The sequence below is a fragment of the Mirounga angustirostris genome, unplaced genomic scaffold (genome assembly GCF_029215605.1).
Source record: "Mirounga angustirostris isolate CCGP_5_RB_7025 unplaced genomic scaffold, mMirAng1.0.hap1 SCAF_11, whole genome shotgun sequence".
Classification (NCBI taxonomy): Eukaryota; Metazoa; Chordata; class Mammalia; order Carnivora; family Phocidae; genus Mirounga; species Mirounga angustirostris.
Window position 1 is genome coordinate 46,002,440 of NW_026991719.1, and position 10,264 is coordinate 46,012,703.

At 39.9% G+C, this 10,264-nt stretch overlaps 1 pseudogene; it reads right to left on the reverse strand.

The window, feature by feature from the left end:
* Window positions 1-9,378: 9,378 nt before the first annotated feature.
* On the reverse strand, window positions 9,379-10,012 carry LOC123843889 (large ribosomal subunit protein eL30-like; annotated as a pseudogene).
* Between the last annotated feature and the right edge of the window lie 252 nt (window positions 10,013-10,264).

Genomic DNA, 10,264 nt, shown 5'->3' on the forward strand with positions numbered 1-10,264 from the left:
TGTTATTTCTGGAGATTTTCCCTTATCCTTTCTTGTCTTTGTCACTTTTGGTGTCTCCTTTCCACTCAAAGAATTCCCTTTAATATTTCTTGCAGGGCTCGTTCAGTGGTCATGAACTTCTTTAGTTTTTGTTTGTCTCAGAAATTCTTTATCTCTCCTTGTATTCTGAATGATAGCCTTGCTGGATAGGGTGTTCTTGGCTTCATATTTTTTCCATTCAGCTCTTTGAATATATCATGCCAGTCCTATCTGGTTTGCCACGTTTCTGCTGGGAAATTTCCAGCTAGCTTTATGGGTTTTCCCTTGTAAGTTAAGGACTTCTTTTGTCTTGCTGCTTTTAAGATTTTTTTTATCACTATATTTTCAATTTTATTTACAATATGTCTTGGTGTTGGCCTGCTTTTGTTGATTTTGATGGGAATTTTCTCTGCCTCCTGCATCTGGCTTTCTGTTTCCTTCCCTAGATTGGGGATGTGTAAAGCTCTAATTTTTTTTCAAATATATTTTCTGCCCCCTTTTCTCTCTTCTTCTGGGACTCCTATAATATGAATGTTATTACATTTGATGGAGTCACTGAGTTCCCTAAGTCTATTCTTATGTTGCATAATTCTTCCTCTTTTTTGTTCAGCTTCAGTATTTTCCATTACTTTGTCTTCTAGGTCATTAATTTGTTCCCCCACTTCTTGCAGCCTCTTCTTCATTGCATCAAGTGTGTTTACAATCTTGCTTATTGTATTCTTTATCTCTGATTCTTTCCTAACTCTTTTTTTCTCTGTGGTAAGGGTCTCTGATGTCTTGTATTTTTTTCCTCAAACATGTTATTACTTTAAATTACCCATCAAGTGTGTTACTTATATCTGTTTTGCTTAGATATCTGGCCATGACTTTATCTTGTTCTTTCATTTGGGATGAATTCCTCCATCTTTGCATTTTTTCTAAGTCTCTGCCTTCTTTTATGTGTTAGAAAATCCAGTTATGTCTATTGCCCCTGAAAGTATTGGGCTAATGAAGAAGTCATGTAGTGCCTGAGGCCTGGTGCTTCAGGGAGTGTCTCTGGTGTGTCTTGTGTACACTCTGGGTATTGGCTACTCCATCCTTCAGGCCACTTGTCTGTAGAGGCTCTCCTTGCTTGCTGTGGGCAGTGTTTGGTCCTTGGCCTGAATGTGGCATGTTTTAACTTTGTGTGCTTTGGTCTGCTTGTGAAATGAGATCTGACACCACCACCACCAGAACTGAGGCCCTTCAGAACTCTCTAGTCAGGAGTCCTGGTATAGGCAGGTGTTTGTGCTGGTCTTCTGGGGGAGAGGCCTGCTGTACTGGGACTAAGATGAGCTTGACTGAGAAGGGCAGCCCCACCAGAATGTGGGGGAGTGGAGCTTGGTATGCCAGTTATACAGCTAGTGTTGACACTTTACTGCTTCCCACAGTTGGCTCTGTGTTTATGCTGAGGGTCGGTGGAGGGAGCAGGTGCCAGCCAGCTCCTTTTTTCCCTGGAGAGGTTTCTCCATAAATGCTGCTCCTCTAGGATGCACTCTGAGAAGAGCAAATAATTTCCCTACCATGTGCCCCAGGTGCTCTTCAGATCACTGTTTCCATGCTATCTGCCCCTGGGTTGTTTGCCTGCCTTCTCTCCAGGAGCAGTGTAGTGCCCTCTGACCTCTATCCAAGCTAAGCCTGCTGACCTTTAAAACTGCAGGCTCCAAGCCTCACTGGTTACAAAAACTCATCAAATTCAACCCTTTTCCTTTTCCATGCCAATGGCTTTGGGGAAATGTTATTCTTGTGCATTCCCCTGAGTGCTCCCTTTCCTCTTGCCCTTCTTCACTACTTTGGCTCCCTCCCCTCCACAGCAGCTGTGATCCATTTCTCCTATAAACCACATCTCTGCACTTCAAATCTTCTTTGATGTGGCATCTTTTCTCCCTTTAGTTGTAGACTTTGTTCTGTTAGTCTTCAGGTCTATTTCTCTGGTATTTAGGATGATTTGATAGTTATTTAGTTGTGTTCATGGGACAAAGAAGCCTATGGTCCTCCTACTCTGTGGCCATCATCCTCTCTTTGAACCATTTATTTTCATTTTCATTTTTTTCATATATTTTATACATTTGCCTTTATTTCCTGGTTGACCCCTTCCTTCATTGTTTAGTAACATGTTACTTAACCTCCATGTATTTGTGATCTTTCCAGATTTTTCTTATTGTTAACTTCTAGTTTCTAGTGTTGGGGTCAGAAAAGACTATGAGACTATGGTATGACTTTGATCTTTTTAAATTTTTTGATACATGTTTTGTGGGCTAATATGTGATCTATTCTGGAGAATGTTCCCTGTGCATTTGAAAAGAATGTATATCCTGCTGTTTTAGTATTGAATGTTCTGAATATATCTATTAAATCTTTCCACAGTTTTGAAGGGGTATATGCACCTTGATATTCATAGCAGCATTATCAACAATAACCCAGGGGCTCCTGGGTGGCTCAGTCATTAAGCGTCTGCCTTTGGCTCAGGTCATGATCCCAGGGTCCTGGGATCAAGCCCCACATCGGGCTCCCTGCTCAGCAGGAAGCCTGCTTCTCCCTCTCCCACTCCCCCTGCTTGTGTTCCCTCTCTCGCTGTGTCTCTCTCTGTCAAATAAATAAATAAAATCTTTAAAAAAAAAACAATAACCCAAATATTCATTGACTGATGAATGGATAAAGAAGATGTATATATACACAATGGAATATTACTCAATCGTCACAAAGAATGAAATCTTGCCATTCACCACAATGTGGATGGAGCTAGAGTGTATTATGCTAAGCAAAATAAGTCAGTCAGAGAAAGACAAATACCATATGATTTCACTTATGGAATTTATGAAACAATACAAATGAACATATGGGAGGGGTAGAAAAAAGAGAGAGAGGGAAACACACCACAAGAGACTCTTAAAGATAGAGAACAAACTGAAGGTTGATGGAGGGAGGTGGGTGGGGGGTGGGCTAGATTGGTGATGGGTATTGAGGGCACTTGTGTTGAGCACTGAGTGTTGTATGTAGGTGATGAATCACTGTGTTCTACTCCTGAAACCAGTATTGTACTGTATGTTAACTAAATAGAATTTAAATAAAAATTTAAAGAAAAAAAAGTTTATTCAAATTAAAAAAATCCTTCATTTCCAGTGTGTCATTCAAAGCCTTTTTTTCTTGTTGAGTTTCTGTTTAGATTATCTGTCCATTGATGTATTTGGGATGTGAAAGTCTTTTACGATTAATGTATTATTATGGATTAGTTCCATTATGTTTGTTATTAGCTGTTTTAGGTATTTGGGTGCTACTATGTTGGGTGCATAGATATTTACAATTGTTATATCCTCTTGTTGGTTGTCTTTTTTATTATTATATAGTGCCATTCTTTGTCACTTGTTACAGTCTTTGTTTTAAAGTCTAGTTTTTCCAATATAAGTATTGTTGCTCCACCTTTCTTTTGACATCCATTTGCATGGTTAATGTTTCTTCATCCCCTCACTTTCAATCTGCAGGTGCCTTTGCGTCTAAAATAAGTGTCTTTCTCATGTTGTGATTACCACTGGGTATTATATGCAACTAATGAATCGTTGAACACTACATTAAAAACTAATGATGATATGCTGGCTAAGTGAATATTATAAAAACATGAGTGTCTTTCTTGTAGCATAAATGGGTCTAGTTTTTAAATCCATTCTGACACTCTACATCTTTTGATTGTAGTGTTTAGTACATTTATAGTGAAAATAATTATTGATAGATATGTATTTATTGCCATTTTATTATTTGTTTTGTGGTCATTTCTGAAGATTTTCTCTGATCCTTTCTTGTCTTTGTCGCTTTCATGGTTTGCTGATTTTATTTAGTTATGTATTTGGATTTATTTCTCTTTGTCCTTTGCATATCTATTAGTAGTTTTGAATTTGTGGTTACCATTAGGTTTGTGTATAACCTCTTCTGCATATAGCAATCTATATTAAGTTGATGGTCATTTAAGTTTGAAGTCATTCTTTACTCTTCTCCCCACGTTTTAGGTATATGGTGTCATATTTTAAATCCTTGTATTTTTTTAGTTCTTTGACTGATTTTTTACAGAAATATTCTTTTTTACTGCTTTTGTGTTTCCTACCTTCATATTGTCACTTTTGGTCTCTTCTTTGCACTCAGAGAGTCCTATTTAGTGTTTCCTGCAGGGCTGATTGAGTGGTCATGAACTCCTTTAATTTTTGTTTGTCTGGGAAACCCTTTATCTCTCCTTCTATTCTGAATGACAGTCTTGCTGGATAGAGTATTCTTGTCTGCAGGTTTTTTCCCATTCAGCATGTTGAATATATCATGCTAGTACCTTCTGGTTTGGAAAGTTTCTGTTGAAAACTATGCTGATAGTCCCATGGGTTTTCCCTTGTATTTAAATGTCTTCCTTTTTCTTGCTGATTTTAAGATTTTTTAAAATCACTATATTTTTCCATTTTAATAACCATATATCTTGGTGTGGACCTGCTTTTGTTTATTTTGTTGGGGGTTCTCTGTGACTCCTGAATCTGGATATCTGTTTCCTTCCCCAGATTAGGGAAGTTTTCAATTATTATTTCTTTTCTTTCTTTAAAAAAAATTTTTTTTATTATGTTATGTTAGTCACCATACAGTACATCATTAGTTTTTGATGTAGTGTTCCATGATTCATTGTTTGTGTATAACACCCAGTGCTCCATGCAATATTGTGCCCTCCTTAATACCCATCACCAGGCTAAACCTTCACCTCTCTCCCCTCTAAAAACCTGTTTGTTTCTTGGAGTCCATAGTCTCTCATGGTTTGTCTTCCCCTCTGATTTCCGCCCCCCCTTCATTTTTCCTTTCCTTCTCCTAATGTCCTCCATGTTATTCCTTATGTTCCACAAATAAGTGAAACCATATGATAATTGACTTTCTCTGCATGACTTCTTTCACTCAGCATAATCTCCTCCAGTCCCATCCATGTTGATGCAAAAGTTGGGTATTCATCCTTTCTGACGGCTGAGTAATATTCCATTGTATATATGGACCACATCTTTATCCATTCATCTGTTGAAGGGCATCTTGGCTCCTTCCACAGTTTGGCTATTGCAGACATTGCTGCTATGAACATTGGGGTGCATATGGCCCTTCTTTTCACTACATCTGTGTCTTTGGGGTAAATATCCAGGAGTGCAATTGCTGGGTCATAGGGTATCTCTATTTTTAATTTTTTGAGGAATCTCCACACTGTTTTCCAAAGTGGCTGTACCAATCTGCATTCCCACCAACAGTATAAGAGGGTTCCCCTTTCTCCACAACCTCTCCAAAATTTGTTGTTTCTTGCCTTGTCAATTTTTGCCATTTTAACTGGTGTAAGGTGGTATCTCAATGTAGTTTTGAATTGAATTTCCCTGATGGCTAATGATGATGAACATTTTTGCCTGTGTCTGTTAGCCATTTCTATGTCTTCTTTGGAGAAGTGTCTGTTCATGTCTTCCACCCATTTTTTGACTGGATTATTTCTTTTTGGGTGTAGAGTTTGAGAAGTTCTTTATAGATCTTGGATACCAGCCCATTATCTGTAATGTCACTTGCAAATATCTTCTCCCATTCTGTGGGCTGCCTCTTTGTTTTGTTGACTGTTTCCTTTGCTGTGCAGAAGCTTTTGATCTTGATGAAGTCCCAAAAGTTCATTTTTGCTTTTGTTTCACTAGCCTTTGGAGATGTATCTTGAAAGAAGTTGCTGTGGCTAATGTCAAAGAGGTTACTGCCTATGTTCTTCTCTAGGATTTGGATGGATTCCTGTCTCACATTGAGGTCTTTCATCCATTTTGAGTTTATCTTTGTGTATGGTGTTAGAGAATGGTTGAATTTCATTCTTCTGTATATAGCTGTCCAATTGTCCCAGCACCATTTATTGAAGAGACTTTTTTTCCATGGCATATTTTTTCCTGCTTTGTCAAAGATTAGTTGACCATAAAGTTGAGGGTCCATATCTGGGCTCTCTATTCTGTTCCATTGGTCTATATGCCTGTTTTTATGCCAGTACCATGCTGTCTTGGTGATCACAGCCATATGATATAACTTGAAATCAGGCAACGTGATGCCTCCAGCTTTGTTTTTTTTTTGTTTTTTTCCCCAACAATTCCTTGGCGATTCGGGGTCTTTTCTGATTCATGCAAATTTTAGGATTGTTTGTTCCAGCACTTTGAAAAATGCCATTGGTATTTTGATTGGAATAGCATGGACATTTTAACAATGTTTATTCTTCCAATCCATGAGCATGGAATGTTTGTCTTGTAGATCACTAATTCATTCTTCTGCCTCATTTACCTTAGCTGTTAGAGTATCTAGATTAGATTGGATCTCATTGATAGCTTTTTTAAGTTATGCCAGATCAGCTCTCATTTCTGCCCTTAGAGAATCTATGTTGCCATTAATCATTTTCTCCATCCTAGCTATTGTCTTCATAACTGTTACCATGAAGTCTATTTCCGATATCTTGCTTATATCCATATCCATTTGTTCTGTGGCAGAGGTCACAGTCTCTGAGTCTTTCCTATTTTGGGGGTTCCTCTTCTTAGTCATTTTGTTGGGGGGTGGTTGAGGGAATGTACAGAGTCCAAATTATTGAGCACTACTCAAGCAAGATTCACCTGTTTTATAGGGACCTTAGGGTTTTTGGCCTCTTGTTGTTCTGGCCTGTCTTGTGGGGGAGGGGCCTGCCGTACTGTTACTCAGGCAACCCTGTTTGGGCTGAGTTGTCCTGCCCCCTGTTGGGGGGGGTGGCCTCAGTGAAAACCGGTTTTTTGGGCTTTTATTCTCTGGCAGCTTTCCCTGGTGGCTTTCCGCATCTCTTCCAAGAGTCAGAGCAGAAGTGACCATTTCTAACCCTCTGCCTCAGAGCAGAGATTGCAGTCTGTTCTTCAGTGAGCTCTCCAGGCTATGCTTTCTCGGTTTCTGTCTGTGATGCTAAAACTGCAGCGTCCTGGGTTTGTGCACCCCACAGCAGTGTTCCCAGCCCTTGCTTCCAGGTCCAGGGATGTCTCTGCCCTTTGTGCTTCTAAAACTTCCAGCTGCCTCCAGTTCCCATGCGTGCCCCCGCAGCTCCAGGTTTCAGTCTGGGGAGCTGCCCTAAAGTTCTTTCCCCACCACTACTGGTCTGCAAGTCTGTGCCAGGTCCCCAGTGCAGGAGGCTTTTGCACTCCTGTGTTATTTCACCTTCCTGGCTCAAGTGCTTATGGCAGCTCCCTCCCCCTTCCTTTTATCTTCCAATATCTGCCCACAGAATCACGGCTTCCCACTTCATACCTCGAAACCAACCACCGGTGATATTCTGTTTGTAGAGATCCAGATATATCTTCTTATATCTCAGGCTAATTTTGTGGGTGTTGAAAATGGTCTGGTAGTTATCCTGCTCAGTTCAGGGGACTGGTTGGAATAGGGTCCCCTACTCCTCCGCCATCTTCCCTCTTGCTGTTTATTCTATCAAGCATGTTTCTGATTTCGTTTACTGAGCCCTTTATCTCTGCTATGTTTTTCCTTATCTTTGTGTTAATAGTCCCACTGATGCCTTCTACTCTTTTCTCAAGTCCAGTGAGTATCTTTATGATCATTACTTTAAATTCTCTATCAGGCATGTTACTTATATCTGTGTCTCTTAGGTCTCTGGCCATGGCCTTGTCCTATTCTTTCATTTGGGCAAATTCTTCTGTCTTCTCATTTTGTCTAAGTCTGTATGCCTGCTTCTCTGTGTTAGAGAAGTCAGCTATGTCTCCTGCTCTTAAAGGTAATGGCCTTATAAAGGAAATGTCCTGTAGTACCCTGCAGCATAATGTCCTCTGTTCCCCAGGGCCTGGTGCTTCTGAGACTGTCTCCAATGTGTGCTCTGTGTGCTCTGCTGTTGTTCCTGGCCAGTTTTCATTAGGCCAGTCATCTACAGATGCTCTGCCTATTGTGAGCGGTGTTTGGTCCCTGGACTAAATGTGGTGAGTTTTAACTAGTTGTGTTCTACTCTGCTTGTGAGGTGAGACCTCAGCACTGTCACTGGATTGAGGCTCTGCTAAACTCCAGAGTTGGGAGATGTGATGTGGGCAGGGGTTTGTGTTAGTCTTCTAGGGGAGGAGGCCTGCTGCTCTGGGACTAAGGTATGCATGACCAGGGAGAGCAGTTTCACTGGAGTGTGTGGGTGGAGGGGTCTTTGTGCAAGCAAGTTAGGTAGCAAGTGTCAGTGCTGTGCTGGTTCCTGGAGTGGCCCTGTGTTTATGCTGAGGGTCAGGGAAGGGAAATGGCACTGGCAAATTCTTTTACTCCAGGAGGTGTTCTTTGTGAACACTGCCTCTCTGGGATGTGCTCTGAGAATAGCAAATAACCTCCCCACTGTGTGCCCCAGGCACTCTTCCGATCTCTCTTTCCATGCTGTTATTTGCCCTGCCTTCTCTCTAAGAACAGAGCAATGCCCTCTGAGCTCCCCCGAGCCACACCCACTGATCTTTAAAACTCCAGGTTTTAAGGAACACCTGGCTGGCTCAGTCAGAAGAGCATGTGACTCTTGATCTCGGGGCTGTGAGTTTGAGCCCTATGTTGGGTATAGAGATTACTGAAATAAAACAAACAAACAAACAAAAAACTCCAAGCTTTAAGTCCCTCTGGTTGCAGGAACTCACAAAATTTGGCCCCTCTCACTTTATAATCCAATTGCTGTGGGGAATCTCTTCCATGTGTGCTCTCCTGTGTACTAGTCTGTCTCTCGCCCTTTTCCACAACTGTGGCTCCATCCCCACCACAGCAGCCACAATCTATTTCTCTCCCAAATTGCATCTCCACACTTCCTACCTTCTTTGATGTAGCCTTTTCTATATCTTTAGTTGTAGAGTTTGTTCTGTCAGTCTTTAGGTCAATACCTGGGGTATTTAGGTTGATTTGATAGTTATCTAGTTGTATTTGTGGGATGACAGGAGCCTAGGGTCCTCCTACTCTGCCACCATCTTCCTCTACTCTCCCTTTTCTAGTTTCTTAAAGTGGAAGGTTAGGTTATTGATTTGAGATGTTTCTTCTTTTTAAATGTATAGCCATGAAGTATACTCCCAGCACTTCTTTAACTGCAAACCATAAGTTTTGGTATATTCTGTCTTCATTTTCTTTCATCACAAAATATATTCTAATTTCTCTTTTGATTTTTTTGGATCCATTGGTTATTTAGTAGTGTGCTTTAAAATTTTCATATATTTTTGTTTTCCCAAATTTCTTTTCTCTTTTCTTTTCTTCTTTCTTTCCTCTTTCTTTCTTTCTTTCTTTCTTTCTTTCTTTCTTTCTTTCTTTCTTTCTTTCTTTCTTTCTTTCTCTCTCTCTTTCTCTTTCTACAAGCTCTGACCAGTTTTATTAAGGAGGAATTTCATGTGATTTACTTTTCACTGGCCTGGTTCTAATGATATCAGAATCAAGTGGATCAATGATAGCCAGTATGCATATTCTGTAGTATTTACCACATGCTGTGCCCAGTTCAATATTATGGCCACTGTAGTGATGGACACCAGTTTAAGCCATGGCATAGTATTCTATTTCAGATTTTCTCAAGGCTGGGGTATTGTTGGCGAGGATGAGCAGTTTTGCTCTGTCATGTGTGATCATTTTCAGAGTCTGCTTATACCCCAGCATGTACTTTCCATCTTTCATAATGAGTTGGAGCCTAGAGTTGATTGACTCCAGTGACTTTTTTGTCTTCTTTGAGGCCACCATCCTCCTCCTTAGGTGCAGGATGGCCCCAGTGAAGAGCAGTCACCAAGATAGCCAAGAGCATGAAAGGAGAATTTGTTATTTGTTTCTAATTACATTCCATTGTGGTTAGGAAACATACTTCATATGATTGCAATTCTTTTAAATTTATTGAGGCTTATTTATTGGCTAATGTATGGCCTATCTTAGGGATTGTTCCAGTGTACTTTCCATGAATGTGTATTACAAAGTTTCTGGATGAAATTTTATAGCTATATGTTAGATCTCTTAGTTTATTGTGTTAAATCTTCTATTTTTTTATTGATGTTATGCCTGGCTCTATTTATTATTGATAATGAGGTATCAAAGTCTCAAACTCCTCTTGTTGAATTTTCTATTTTTACCTTCAATTCTGTCAATTTTTGCTTTATTGGTTTTTATAGTTTTATGTTAGGTGCATATACATTTATTATTGCTGTATTTTCCTGGTGGACTGATCCTATGTTCATTATAGAATGTCCCTCTTTATCTTAGTAACATTTTTTTTGTTTTA